The following is a 16,138-nucleotide window of genomic DNA, read 5'->3' on the forward strand; positions in this document are numbered from 1 at the left end:
CACCATGACACTACCACCACCATGTTGCACTGATGAGGTGGTATGCTTAGGATCATGAGCAGTTCCTTTCCTTCTCCATACTCTTCTCTTCCCATCACTCTGGTACAAGTTGATCTCGGTCTCATCTGTCCATAGGATGTTGTTCCAGAACTGTGAAGGCTTTTTTAGATGTTGTTTGGCAAACTCTAATCTGGCCTTCCTGTTTTTGAGGCTCACCAATGGTTTACATCTTGTGGTGAACCCTCTGTATTCACTCTGGTGAAGTCTTCTCTTGATTGTTGACTTTGACACACATACACCTACCTCCTGGAGAGTGTTCTTGATCTGGTCAACTGTTGTGAAGGGTGTTTTCTTCACCAGGGAAAGAATTCTTCGATCATCCACCACAGTTGTTTTCCATGGTCTTCCGGGTCTTTTGGTGTTGCTGAGCTCACCGGTGTGTTCCTTCTTTTTAAGAGTGTTCCAAACAGTTGTTTTGGCCACGCCTAATGTTTTTGCTATTTCTCTGATGGGTTTGTTTTGTTTTTTTCAGCCTAATGATGGCTTGCTTCACTGATAGTGACAGCTCTTTGGATCTCATCTTGAGAGTTGACAGCAACAGATTCCAAATGCAAATAGCACGCTTGAAATGAACTCTGGACCTTTTATCTGCTCATTGTAATTGGGATAATGAGGGAATAACACACACCTGGCCATGGAACAGCTGAGAAGCTAATTGTCCCATTACATTTGGTCCCTTAACAAGTGGGAGGCACATATGCAAACTGTTGTAATTCCTACACCGTTCACCTGATTTGGATGTAAATACCCTCAAATTAAAGTTGACAGTCTGCAGTTAAAGCACATCTTGTTCGTTTCATTTCAAATCCATTGTGGTGGTGTATAGAGCCAAAAATGATAGAATTGTGTCGATGTCTCAATATGTATGCACCTGACTGTATATGCTGAAATAAAAATGTCCATTTTTTTTTTTTATGACAAATGTATTGCAATAAATTGAGTAGTCTTCAAGAACTGAGACCAACCTTTTACCTACACAGTGGTAATTGAATAAAAACAAATAATAATTTTTGTTTTTGTTTGAATCAACAAATTACAAAATGCTTACTTTCTTAAAGATAAAATTTTAGAGAGATATTTAAACATTACAAGCAGTTTATATACTGGTAAACTAATCATACTGAATAAGCATTTTTATGGCCATAACTATTTCTGCTCTGAACTACTTGTTGAAACTTGAACTTAGCAGCAAACACAACTGAAGTCTTTAAAAGGCAAATCTTCATACTAAATTCTGCCCATTTTCAAAGCTAAAAGGTAAGCAATTTAAAAGAAAACAACATGGGAGTGGGGCACTGCCATGGGGGACTTTTAGCAAAGCAAAACAATTTTTTTAAACACCATGCAGCGGGTAGCAGGTCCTTTCAATGCAACCTTGAGGGTGACATGGGAGATACCTTTAAGCTGTATGTGGTGTTACTGAACAGTATGATTTTAATGGACAGCAACACCATATTCTTTAATCACATGCAGACCAGGGGTGGGCAAACATTTTGACTTGAAGGATGCAATGGGTTCATATATTGGACCCGGGGGCCGGACCAAGAGTAGATGAATGATGTGTATGTGTCATCCATAGTAAGTATAGTAATATTCCCCCATAGTAAGCATAGTAATTAATCCCCCATATAGTAATTCATCCCCCATAGTAATTCATCCCCCATATAGTAATTCGTCCCCCATATAGTAATTGGTCCCCCATAGTAATTCATCCCCCATAGTAATTCATCCCCCATATAGTAATTCATCCCCCATAGTAATTCATCCCCCATATAGTAATTCATCCCCCATATAGTAATTCATCCCCCATATAGTAATTTGTCCCCCATATAGTAATTGGTCCCCCATAGTAATTCATCCCCCATAGTAATTCATCCCCCATATAGTAATTCATCCCCCATAGTAATTCATCCCCCATATAGTAATTCGTCCCCCATATAGTAATTGGTCCCCCATAGTAATTCATCCCCCATAGTAATTCATCCCCCATATAGTAATTCATCCCCCATAGTAATTCATCCCCCATATAGTAATTCATCCCCCGTATAGTAATTCATCCCCCATAGTAATTCATCCCCCATATAGTAATTCATCCCCATAGTAATTCATCCCCCATAGTAATTCATCCCCCATAGTAATTCATCCCCCATATAGTAATTCATCCCCCATAGTAATTCACCCCCCCTATAGTAATTCATCCCCCATATTAACTCACCCCCCATATTAAGTCCCCAAGTCCTCTCGCCGTGTTCCCGCGCCGTTCCGGTGTAGCATGAAAATCTGTCTCCTATGAGGATCTGTCCCCCTCGACGTATCTGCGCATGTGCCAGTTTCAGGCATTAGCAGCCGATCGGCGATCTCCGACACATGCGCAGATACGTCGAGGGGGACAGATCCTCATAGGAGACAGATTTTCATGCTACACCGGTCTTCAGGGCGGACTGTGAGAGGAGCCTAGCGGGAGCCTAGCTCCGCGGGCCGGATTAAAAGGTCCGCCGGGCCGTATACGGCCCGCAGGCCGTAGTTTGCCCATTGCTGGGTTAGACAATTATGGAAACAATAGGTAAAAGATTAAAATTGTTACCTAACATAGTGTTGGACCACCTCTGGCATCCAAGACGGCCTTAATTCTGCTGGGAATTGACAAATATAAGTCTTTGATGAAAGAAAAGGGAATCTGGTACCACTCTTCATGCAACATTTCCAGCTGGTGGTGGTAAATGAACCTTGTTCTCCAAAATTGACCATAGTGGTTCTATGATACTGAGGTCTGGCGACTGTGGAGCACAGGAAAGGTGCAAAACTTCATCTGCATGCTCCTCAAACCATGATTTGATAACAGCAGCAGTGTGAATTGGAGCACTACCGTCTTGGTAAATGGCGCTGTCTTTGGGAAATAATGGGGTTGATTTTTTAAAACTTGAGAGTGCAAAATCTGGTGCAGCTGTGCATGGTAGCCAATCAGCTTCTAACTTCAGCTTCTTCAGTTAAGCTTTGACAGAAATATACCTGGAAGCTGATTGGTTTCTATGCAGAGCTGCACCAGATTTTGAACGCTCCAGTTTTAGTAAATCAACCCCAATGTCTGCACCATGGGGGTGCATGTAGTCAGTCAAAATTTGTACATAGTCACTGGCAGTGACTCTACCTTTCAAGGTGATGATGGGGCCTGCAGAATACCAAGATATGGCTGCCCAAACCATGACTTCACCGCCACCATGCTTTACCGTTGGCACAAGATAGTCCTAGTCATAAGCTTGGGACAGTGTTCGCCACATGTAAACACGTCTGGTGGTTGGGAACCGTGTGAACCTCAATTCATTGAACTATGTTACAGTCTTCTACTGATCGATAGTCCATGATTTATGGGTGTTGCACCACTCTCTCCTTTTCTGAGCATTAATATCGGTTACGAGAGGTTTGGCAAATGCAGCTCACCGATGAATGTTTTGCTTATGGAGTGGACACAGGCTTTGAAAGACAGAGACTGAGCTCTGCAATCACTTTTGCAGTAGTTGTTTTCTTATTCTGGATCAAAATCCCGCGCAATGTCCTTTTGTCTCTTTCGGTAAGCTGACCATGTCAACTTCGCTTATGCTTAAGAGATGACGTTTTCCCAAAAACTGTATATGCTGTCATAACCTTTGATACGGTACCTTGAGACACCACAAATAAATTGCAACTTTACTCACAGACACCAGCTACATGGGCACCAACAATTTGCCCTCTTTGAAGATCGACATGTAATGAATGACGAAAGTGAGACTTCCCACCTGTTTGCTAGGTGTGTCATCACACAACAGAAGTAAACAAATGTATTTTTGAATTTGATATGTTGAACTAGGTGAAGCCAGTGAAGGGATTGGCAGAGAGGGGCAGTAGACGCTGATTGGTTGGTAAGGTGTACAAGTCTAGCAGCAGCATTCATAACAGACTGTGTAAAGGTAGGCCAGTTAGTTGCAGTAATCAAGGCAGGATATACCCAAGGCATGGATACATTTTGTGGTGTCTTTAGTTAGAAAGGGGTGAATTCTGGAAATGTTGCAGAGGTTGAGGCAGCAGGATTTAGCCAGTGATTGGATGTGGGGCCCAAAGAAGAGGTCAGAGTCTAGGGTTACGCCTAGCACCCTAGCATGTGGGAGGGACCAATGGAAGTGCTGTTGATCGTAACAGTAAAATCATGAGTGGGGGATCGGGGAGGAGAAGCTCCATTTTAGAAAGACTGAGTTTGAGGAAGTGGTGTGGCATCCACACTGATATGTCGCTCAGTAGAATTGTGATACGTGAGAAGTTCGAGGGGGTGAACTGGGGAGTGGAGAGATAGATCTTGGTGTCGTTAGCGTACAGGTGGAATTGGAAGCCACAGGAAGTTATCAACTGACCCAGGGGGTAGCTTTAGAGAGAGAAAAGGAAGGTCCAAAAGGGCAGACCCTTGGGGTACCCCAACAGAAAGAGGAAGAGGAGCAGAGGAGTTGGTGTTGTATGTGACGCTAAAAGTGTGCTGAGAAAGGTAAGAGGGAAACCAGGAAAGAGCAGAGTCATAGAGCCCAAGGAAGTGGAGTTTACTGAGGAGGAGCGGGTGGTCAACTGTGTATTGAGTAATGGCCATTGGTTTTAGCAGTTAGTAGGTCATTAGTTTTAGAAGGGCAGTTTCAGTGGAATGTTGTGGGTGGAAGCCAGACTGTAGGAGATTGAGAAGGTTGTTGTCGCTGAGGTGGCAACTTATATGGTTGTAGACAAGGCGCTCAAGAAGCCTGGAGGCAAATGAGAGAAAGGAGATGGGCCTTAAATTATTCAAACAGGTGGGGTCCAGCGAGGGTTTTTTAAGTATGGGGGTAACCAGTGCATGTTTGAGCAGGGAGAGAAAGGTGCTGGTGGACAGGGAGAGGTTGAAGATGTTGGTTAGAGAGTTTATGATAGAGCAGGAAGGAGGCTGCAATAATTGTCAGGGGACAGGTAAGGTGAGCCTCAGAAAGGAGTTTGGCAACCTCCTCAGTGGTAAGAGGGCCGAAGGAGGAGAGTATTGAGTGTGGTGTTGGACCTGATATGTTGGTTGGCGGAGGAAGCTTGACACTGGAGATCTCATCACGAATTGTGTCGATCTTCTTGAGATGGCTGGCAATCACCTGGGCAGTAAGTAAGTTTGTGGGTGGAGGCAGTGGGGGACAAAGCAATAAATTAAGGGTAGAAAAGAGTTGAAGAGGATTTAATGAGAGGGTTTTGATGAGAGTGTTGTAGTCGGTTTGTTTAGCAGTGTGGAGGCTGATGTAGTTGATAGACAGGCAGGGGTCAGTTTAGGCGACAGGCAAAAACGTGCTCAGTATGCAGTATAATATTCTGGGGATATTGAAGTGTAGCAGCCTGCTGGTCTCTTGTAAAGCATAGACACAGGGGTAGAGACTTCCAGGAATTACAAAACCCACAGAAAACCAAAAGCTTTGTTTCTGCCTGAATGCCTAGCTATGCTGTAAAGGGAGGTTTATACAGTAGGTGCTGCTGAATTTGAAGGTACAGGATTTGAAAGAGCACTAGTATGGGCCCTAATCCTTTGTGGCTGATGTGAAACCCCACTATTTTTACTTGGCCTCTCACTAGTGTGTACTGTGTTGTTGGTGCTTGCCACTTCACCAGAATGTATAGTGCTGCTGTTGGTTGCATTCAGAAAGCCCCATTCTTTTTTGTACACACTCTTTCTTCCTCTGATTCGGTTACTGAACCACTGTTCTCCACAGGTTCATATTCAGAATCTGACAGTGAGAGTTCCCCAATGCTTTCATCTGTTATGCTCAAAAATTGAAAGGCCTCCTTCCTTGTGTACATTTTTTTGGACATGGCAGTGACACTGGTACAGGTATTGCTGGCAGCACTGGTGACCCTGGGACAAATGTGACTGCAATCAAGAACACAGTGGATGGCTGCACTGGTATGTGACAGTTACACTGGTGTGATTGCATACAGGGCACTGCAGATGGCTGCACTGGTGTGACATTTACAGTTGTGTTCAAAATAATAGCAGTCAGACATCACTAACCTGATCAATCACTGTTTTTGGTAGAAATGATATTTCTACATGGCAAATAATTTACTAGCAGGTGTAGTAGAGTAATAGAAATCCAACAGACCCAACAGTCATGACATGCATGCTGCTGATTCTGTGTAATTGAATCACTAATTGAAAGGGGCATGTTCAAAATAATAGCAGTGTGGAGTTCTATTAGTGAGGTCATTCATTCTTTGAAAAACAGGTGGCAATTATTGCCCTTGTTTAAGGAAGGAAGGCAGCAAATGTTGTATATGCTGGTTACAGTGCATTTCTCTCTGAAATTCTGAGGAAAATGGGTCGTTCCAGACATTGTTCAGAAGAACAGCGTACCTTGATTAAAACGTTGATTGGAGAGGGGAAAACATATAAAGAAGTGCAGAAAATGATAGGCTGCTCAGCTAAAATGATCGCAAATGCTTTAAAATGGCAACCAAAACCTGAAAGACATGGAAGAAAGTGAAAAACTACCACTCGAATGGATAGAAGAATCGCCAAAATGGTAAGGACTCAGCCAACAATCAGCTCCAGGAAGATCAAAGAAGGTCTAAAGTTACCTGTGAGTACTGTTACAATTAGAAGACGCCTATGTGAAGCCAAGCTTTTTGCAAGAAGCCCCCGCAAAGTCCCACTGTTGAAAAAAAGACGTGCTGAAGAGGTTACAATTTGCCAAAGAGCACATTGACTGGCCTAAAGAGAAATGGCGCAACATTTTGTGGATTGATGAAAGTAAGATTGTTCTTTTTGGGTCTAGTGGCCAGAGACAGTTTGTCAGATGACCCCCAAACACTGCCACAGTACACTGTGAAGACAGTGAAGCATGGTTGCGCAAGCATCATGATATGGGGATGTTTCTCATACTACGGTGTTGGGCCTATTTATCGCATACCAGGGATCATGGATCAGTTTGAATACATCAGAATACTCGAAGAGGTCATGCTGCCTTATGCTGAAGAGGAAATGCCCTTGAAATGGGTGTTCCAACAAGACAACGACCCCAAACACACCGGTAAACGTGCAACATCTTGGTTCCAGACCAACAAGATTGACGTTATGGAGTGGCCAGCCCAATCCTCGGATCTTAATCCAATAGAAAACTTGTGGGGTGACATCAAAAATGCAGTTTCTGAGGCAAAACCAAGAAATAGAGAAGAACTGTGGAATGTAGTCCAATCATCCTGGGCTGGAATACCTGTTCACAGGTGCCAGAAGTTGGTTGACTCCATGCAACACAGATGTACAGCAGTTCTCAGAAACAGTGCTTATACAACTAAATATTAATTGATTCAAAGGAAAGCAAAATCTTCAAACATTTTTCAGTTTATATAGTGAATGTTTGAGTTTGTAAAGAAGATTACAAACACTGCTATTTTTTTTAACAGTCTAATATTCAGCTTCTTTCATTTCAATCAGAGATGCATATTCTCTAGATCTGGAAGAGATGAATTCCTCACGAGATTTTTTTTATTCTGGAGGACAGCTGGATAAAGAAGCCTCTGACTGAGGCTTTGTGGGCTGCCCAATTAATAGAGGGATTTGTATCCTCCACTTTATTAAAGCGGAGCTCCACCCAAAAGGGGAAGTTCCGCTTTAAGGACTGCTCCCCCACTCCCCATTAAGGATTGGCACCTTTGAGGGGTGGGGGGGAGTGGGTACCAGAATTTGACTATGCAATCAGAAACAGAAGGTGTCCTCCCTCCTTCCCTGTAGTCTTTTGGGACACGTGACAGGTCCCAGAAGACTACAGGACCATTCATGAAGCAAAGCGCTACTTGTGCTGCAAGTGCTGCAAGCTATCACAGCCGGGTGCCCACACTGAAGATGCTGACCTCCTGGAATACAGGATGGCTGGTGAAACGGGCTGCGGGAGACACACCGCGGGACTGAGGGACAGGTAAGTGGCCGCTTTTTAAAAGTCAGCAGCTACAGTTTTTGTAGCTGCTGACTTATATTTTGTGACAGGGTGAGTGGAACTCCGCTTTACATGCAAAGTAGGACTTGAGATGGTTGCCCACTGCCAGGCAACAAGACTCATTGCTTAGTAAAGACTCGTTTACTCACTGATGTGATTTAACCACCCTAACCATCAAATCAGAGAGCGTCTGAATCACTGGATCGTGGTGTGACCAAGGTGTCGATATAATTTTAGCCGAATGTAGCTTAACTATCATTTCCAATGGGAGAAAAACATGATCTATTAGAGAATAATGATTATGAGCCCTAGAAAAGTGGGAGTAGTCTCTAGAGGTGGTATTGGCCTCCCTCCATGCATCAATTAGATTATAGCAATAGAAAAGTTGCGCAAAATCACAGCTTTGTTTATAAGGTGCCCCCCGCCAAAATCACATCTCCTTCCAGTTCTTTAGACAGAGATTTAAAAAGGGAACGGAAGAAGGCCACCTGGTTTGTATTAGAGGCATAGTAAATAAGAAAAGACACCATATTTCCATCCAAATTACCTTTGAACAGAAGGTATCATCCCTCCCTATCCCTTAACACTTTAGTTTCAGTAAATGCTAGCCATTTGGAAAAACAAAGCACCACCCCTCTCTTTTTTTCAGAGGCACTGGCAAAAAAACAAATTGGAAAATTCCTATGAATATATCTGGGAATAAAAGAAGGGGCAAAATGTGTTTTCCTGTAAAGCTACAATGTCGGCTACCAGAGACTTATAATGGGAAAATATTTTGAGTCGCTTAGAAAGGGAGCCTAAACCTTGAGCATTATGAGAAAGCAAGTGGATCATGAAAGTGTGTTGTTTTAAGGTAGACATGGAAAGCAAGTGGCGCAGCTATCATTAAACAAACTCACCCATCCACATGGAACATCAAGTATCCAGAAACCGTTCAAGACTCTGGGGTTGACCCTCAGAGAAGAAAAATGAATAAAATTACAAAAGTGAGAAAAAGAAAAAGAGAGAAACCAAAGACGCCAAGGCCGAAGAATGGCCCGCATCCAATTACAGGCTAAACAGTAGTATGCAACATGAGACAACAAAATACCAATATCCTAGACACTAGGTCAAGGACCGAAAGAGTCTCCACAAAGTCAAACAATGGGGAGAGTCTTTTAAATAGGGAGAGCGCATAGACTCTTCCCAGCACCCTGGGGTCCACATGAAACATAGATAAGACTTTTAAAGCCACCAAATTATTTTACCAAAGAGTAACAATTAAAACCGTAAGGCAATACACACATACAGAGGCCAATGCCCCAAAATGGGACCACTCAGAGGCCTCTGTTAAAAATTTTAACGGAGTTTTCAAGATACCCGATGTGGTGTTGCAGTTGCGGATTTGTTATTGGAAGCGGGAGACCATTGAGGTGAGAGTGGAGGGGGGGTCCATTAACTTTAGGCTGGTTCTGGGAGGAGGGGCTAAGGGAGATAAAGCCCAAGTTCAGCAAAAGTCTTTCCCCCTCGAGAAATGTAGAGAAAGAGTAGGATTTGCCATTATAAAGAAACAGTAGATGAAATGGATAGTTCCATTGATAGCGGATGTCCCTCTGGATTAACAGTGAGTAGTAGTTTAAAGGCCCTCCTCTTTTGGATGGTAGCTTGAGAGATGTCCACGGAGACTTGAATCCAGTATCCATCAACCTCCAAATCTGGATGTTCCCTAACGTAACGCATCACCGACTCTTTGAACCTGAAAAAGTGAGGCTTCACTATTATGTCCAAAGCCCTGTGGATACGATCTATTTCCAGATTAATTTAATCAATCGTCGGTATTGTAGCATGGATCAGGGAATGGGCAATAGATGCTATATCTTTTACCATTTCAGGCAGCCTTCTAATTCGAAAATTGCACTGCCAAGCACGAGTCTCAAGATCATCTATTTTATTGTATGCCTTATCCAAGCGATCTTGTTAGTCGGCAATCATGCTAGAATTTTGGGTCACTCTGTGAACTGTATCATCAACTTTAGATTCAGTCTTCTAGAGGCGATCTCCCTATTCCTGAAAATCCTGTTTCAGGTCAGAGACTAACTTAGTGGTAGCTTTATCCAATTCCCGCTGTAGTAAAACATTCCCGGAATGCAGGGGTGCAGGAGGAAAGGCAGGAGAATTCACTGGGCCATCGTGTGCTGAATCTTCGCTACCGGTTTGAGTAATAAAGATATCCGCCGTTTCCCTGTCTAGCAGGGAGGAAACTTGGGAATCAGGCTTGCGGCCTGTGAGGAGATCCAGGAGGACTAGGGAGAGAGCTAGGAGGTGCAGGAAGGTCACTCACATGGGTCCATGGCTCTGGAGGAATGTCCATACTGACGTCCAGGAGTAGAAGAGGGAGGCACTGTCCCTTGTGACCGCTCAGCAGCCGAGGAGGCCTTATAGCTGGTGCCGAGCACATCTCGCCTCCCCTACCCACCCACTTTACTGTGGCATGGGATCCACCCGCGGATTTTCTGGCCGGCCGGGAGGGCATAGGAAGACCCCCACCGCCCCAGCAATTGGTATAGATGAGTGCTGGGGGGGGGTGCAGGTGAGTGGTGGACGCTAGTGTTCCTCCCTGTAATGCAAGGTTTGTGTGGATTGGTCAGCAGGACATCTGCTCCGGCCGCTCGCACATGCACTCTCACAATTCATTTTTTTCATTTAAATTCCAGATGAAAGTCCCCTGTAATTTACTGGTTTGTTAATAGAGTTGGTATTCGGGGGAGGTGTCCAAGATGGCAACCTGTCTGGCTGCATGCTTCAGAGCTCTGCTGGACTACTTTCAGGTCATTATGTCTCCAGCTTCTCTCTCCCCCCTGGGAGACACATCAATTGCCTCCTGATACCACATAAGACCCCTGGTACGTGGCAGAGGGGTAAGAAGCTCCGCTTCCCATCAATTGTTGAAGCGGCAGCTCCAAACCCTGCTCAACACCCCCTGCCCCCTCCCCCACTCTAACATGGTGTCCCAGACAGAGGGTGAGGATCCAGTGGACACCTTGCAGCCCGGTTTTCAGGATGGCATGGCAGGCCTCCCTCACCACCAAGATTGAGGCAGTACAGCTCGATGTGGGCCTTGTCCCTGGGCAAGATCCGTACCCACCTATCGGATCAGTCACACGGAGGACATGGTCATGGAACATACAACCTCTCTCCGCACTCTTCAGTCCAAGGTCTGGGCCCTGGAATGCAGAAAACCTCAATAGGCGGAACAATCTGTGGACTGTGGGACTTGCGGAGGGGCTGGAACACAAAAACCCTATGGTCTTTGTGGAACAGCTGTTCCGTACCCTGCTGCTTGCAGCCCAGTTTTCACCCTACTTTACTGTGAGAGAGCGCATTGCATCCCACCTATCCTAGGACCCCTGGGATCTCCCCTTCGCACTCTAATCTTCAGACTGCTTAATTTCAGGGACAGAGATGAGGCTCTCAAAGCTGCTCAGGCTGTAGGTGAGCTGAAATATCAAAATGCCAAGTTGCTTCTATTCCCTGATTATTCAATTGAAACACAGAAGCTCCGTAAGTCTTTTGACAAAATAAAGATGGTGCTGCGGGCATGTGCTATGTTACAGCATGCTATTTTCTGCAAAGCTGCGAGTACAGGATGGGGAGACTGTCCGCTCCTTTACTTCCCCGTGATGCTACTTAATGGCTGGACAAGCTGCCTCCTCTCCGCTGAATCACTGACGTTCGTGAGTTCTTCCACTGTTGCCTTTCCTTCACCTGTTGTGCCTCAGCTTTGTGCTTCCATGTGGCCTAAATAAACCTCTGTCTGTTGATGCCTCACCTGGACAGCCTGGACTATCATTGCTACCTTCCTCTTGATTCCTTATACGTCAAGACAATGACCTGCTGCACAGAAGTTTTGTGAGGCTGCTTCCTTATTTGTTTTTATCCTGGTGCCACTGGATTGCCAGGAGAAAATTGATCCTTTTACCTGTTCCAGTAACTCTATTGAAACATGTTGGAGGTTACTCCTTCTGTTGCCTAAGTGACTTACACCCTCCCTTTTAGTGTTGGCACCCTTGGGAGTTTTGGGACTCATGCATCCCTTCCATATGTGGGGAATGAGGAGTGGGGGGTTAGTTGATCTGCTGTTGCTGATCTTTTTGAGATTGGACTTCTGTTATGCAGATACGTTTGTTGCCTCTGTTACTCTATTAGTGTTTTTAATGTTTGACATGGTGTCTCTGCTCTACCTGAATATCCAGTGTGTGCCCCTGGGTTTGAGAGTCTCTGGGTCTGGTGCACTGTCCTCTGTGCCCCTCCATGTTGCTCATAATTCCCTATTGTTTCCCTATGTCTTGGCTGACTATAGTTTCCTGGAAAATCCAGGGCTTGAACTCTGCAGTCTCTTGTGTTTAAATTCCTGCAGAAGTTTACTCCTCATATTTGCATATTATAGTATAGGAGACTCATTTAGTAGGCTCTAAAATACTTAGCTTACGCAGGCCGTGGGTGGGTCCCCATTACCACTCTACCTATTCCAACTATGCCCAAGGGGTCAATCCACAGATCTCTCCCATTCCAAATACTGGATATGTGCACAGACCCAGGGGAAGATATATGATCCTTCATGCTCTTATATATGATAAACGCCTAGTACTTGTGGGTGTATACCTCCCTCCCCCTGCTAATGTACAGGTTTTATATGATGTGATGCACTTATTGGTGGGTTATGATACTTCTGAGGTCTTCTTCTTTGGGAATTTCAACATGGTCCCTTCTCAGGACCTGGACAGGTTCTCCACTGATCTTTCACAATGAGCTATCACATTTGTACTGACCGATGTATGGCGTCATATCTATCCCTCTAAAACATGTCATTCAACTTCCCACATAACTATGTCTTGTATAGACCTAGTATATGAGTCACCTGGGGCCCCTTCAACGGGTGCAGGAGGTTCAACATTTATTCAGAGGGATCTCTGACCATGCTCCTCTCTCCCTAACCTTTTCCATATCTAAAGCTCCGGGCCTAAGGTTGTGGTGCTTCTCAAGGTTCTGGGCTACAGACAATAGGATACAAGAACCGCTTATGGAAGCCATATGTAACTATTGGGTACTTAATGATGATTCGGCTGATCCTAAGGTGCTGTGGGATGCCTTCAAGTCCTGGATCAGGGGAGAATATATCTTCCATATTTCTATAATTCAGAGGGAGGCGGTTTGTTTCCTGGATGGTCTGGAGGAGGAAGCTGGCAAATGTGAAGCAGCGTATATAGAATCCCCTGATAGGGACAGATTTTTGACCTGGCAGCGAGCGTTGAGAGAGCTTTCGGTCTACAGAATTGAGAAAACTAAAAAATCATTATTACATTCCACACAGAGAGTGTTTGAGTATGGGAATAAAAATGGTCAGCTGCTGGCTTGGTTGGCTAAGGGACAGATGGCTTTCACACATATAGTGAGTGTTTGGAGCTCCCTGTTGACGGCCCCTGACGAGATTAACAACCGGTTCTTGGAATTTTTTTTAGAAGATATACTCCTCTATGGCTGTTTTTTTCCCCCTCTGAGCTGCTGGATTTCTTGAATACTATCCCCTTCCCTGTTGGGAATACAACAGCATGTACTATAATGTACTATATACAGTATTCTGTGGTAATATCACTTGACCAGTAGATGGCATTATACACTAAAGGTTACTAGTTGTGTATGTGTAAAACTTGCTGCTTCTTTATTCTTCTCTATCATCTCTTCAGGAAGTAATGTGTCTGTAACATGAGTCTGTAATATGTCTGCTGCAATGTGCTCTGTATGTTTGTAACTTAAGCCACACAAGTAAAGCCTGAATTCTGCTATCACTACCAGTGTATTCTATAACACATAACCAACATTCCCTATGTTAGATTACTCTGTTAAGAATAAATTGGAGTCAGATAACTCATTAGAGGAGGTTTAGGAGGGCATTGGTGGATTGCAGGGTGGAAAGACTCCTGGTGCAGATGCTTTGCCTACCGAATTCTATTCTCAGTATGCTGAACTTTTAGCCCCTAGATTAACTGCTTTTTTCAGATTTTACATCCTTAGAGTCCCTTCCTGCATCTATGGAGGAGGTGATTATTGTGTTGGTGCCTAAGCTGGGTAAGGACCCTCAAGAGTGTGTCTCCTACAGGCCTATCTCTTTACTGAATGTAGATGCCAAGGTTCTTGCCAAAATACTTGCGTTTCAGCTGTCCACAGCTATTTCTGATCTCATTCAAGTGGACCAAACTGGTTTCATGCCGGGCAAGGGCACTGACATCAATATAAGATTAATCTTCCTAAACCTGTCTCTGAAACATAATAGTGGCTCTCGAGTAGTGGCCTCCCTAGATGCTGAAAAGGCTTTTGTTTCTGTAGAATAGTACTATTTGTGGGAGGTTTTACATGGTCTTGAGTTTGGCCCTAAACATCTACGCTGGGTCCAAATGCTTTATAGGGCGCCAAGGGCACGGGTCTGCACTAATGACTGGATATCTGCTTTATTTTTTTTGCATAGGGGTACCTGCCAGGAATGCCCTCTGTCTCCTGGTCTGTTTTCCCTGGCCCTGGAGCCTCTGGCGATTTTAGTCAGGGAATCTTCGGCAATTCAGGGCTTGGGCATCGGGCAGTTAGAGAAGAAACTATCCCTTTATGAGGATGATACTTTATTATATCTGAATGATGTGGGCCCGTCGCTTATGGTGGCTCTGAAGATTTTCGACAATTTTGCCACCTAATGTGGCATTCGCATTAATTGGTCCATATCTGTCCTGTTTCCCCTCGATGATCAGGCACTGGCCTTGGCTAACGTTGTGGTGGGTGACGGAGTTTTGATACCTAGGGGTTCAAGTGACCAGAGATGTATCCCACTACTTTACATGCAACCTTCTTCCCCTCCTATCGCTACTTAAAGAACGATGCACTCCAGTTCCTTCCTATGGAATGGCGCCCTCCCCCGCCTGGCCAGGTCTACCATTTACCTTCCTACACAGTTGGAAGGCTGAGCCTTACTCAACATTCATTATATATTATACTTTATATTACTGGGCGGCGGTTTTAGTGACAATGTATTGGTGGTTTGAGAGTTCCCATTCCAGTGTGCATAGAGGCTTCCAGTCTGGGTTCTTTGATGGACATTCGTAACTTGGTCTAAAGGGGGGGGTTGGGTATACGATGCTGTGCCGAGTCCAACCAGGGTGATTTTGAAGGTCTGGATGGCGGCTAGACATCAGTTACTACGAGAACCGTGGTGGTCCCCTGCTTAGCCTCTCTGGGGTAACCCCAACCTACGTCACTTTCAGTCTGTTCCTGATCCCCAGCTATGGGCACGACACGATGTGAAGACTGTCTGTGATATTATGCCTGGGGGCACCTTGTTGACCTTCTCAGCTGTCTCAGTTGCCTGGTTGGATTTTATTTTTGTTATGTCTAATTGCATCATGCTGCCAGATTTGTTTCCTACCCAGCCCCTCCCCTGGACAGATCCTGTGGAAGACCTTTTATCTCAAGGTACACTTGATAAGCCACTATCTCCTCTATACAGGACCTTGTTTATTACTGACTCTCCCTAAATTGAAAGGTTATGGGACCTCTGGAACTGTGATATTCCTTCCCTGGATAGAGAGGATTGGAAGGACTGTTTTGAACAATGCCCTAAACTAGTGGTCTCTTCTGGGGATAAACTAATCCAGACTAAATTCCTTCATTGCATATACTATACCCCAATGAGCTACACAAAATGTACCGGGACAGGGACCTAAATTGCCCTCGTTGCAAGATTGATTTAGGCTCATAGTTTCATGTTTTGGGAATGTCCTATGGTTAATGGTTTTTGGTCGGAAGTTTTTGATCTTCTCAACCTTAGACTTCAGCTATCAATCCCTAAAACTCTGGAGATGGCTCTCTTAGGGATTCATGATGATGATCAGCACCCCCATCATAGTAAATTATTAATTTCTTACCTTTTATTCTACGCTAAGAAGGAAATCCTTTGTAGATGGACATCTACTGCATCCCCAGACATGTCCTTTTTGGAAACCATGATTAACACGGCTCTGCCCTTCTATAAGCTGCCATATATTAATCGAGGTTGCCCCTGGAAATATGATAAAGCATTGGAGCCATAGGTGTCCCAATCTGAT

The 16,138-nt window shown here is 44.5% G+C and overlaps 1 protein-coding gene across 1 annotated transcript in view; it reads right to left on the reverse strand.

The window, feature by feature from the left end:
* The window catches only part of CUX2 (cut like homeobox 2), a 649,623-nt gene that overhangs the window by 313,314 nt on the left and 320,171 nt on the right, over positions 1-16,138 (reverse strand). The gene's annotated exons all lie outside the window — the stretch shown is intronic.

The sequence above is a fragment of the Staurois parvus genome, unplaced genomic scaffold, assembly GCF_062004578.1.
Source record: "Staurois parvus isolate SC_StPar_1 unplaced genomic scaffold, SC_StPar_1.0 ptg000014l, whole genome shotgun sequence".
Classification (NCBI taxonomy): Eukaryota; Metazoa; Chordata; class Amphibia; order Anura; family Ranidae; genus Staurois; species Staurois parvus.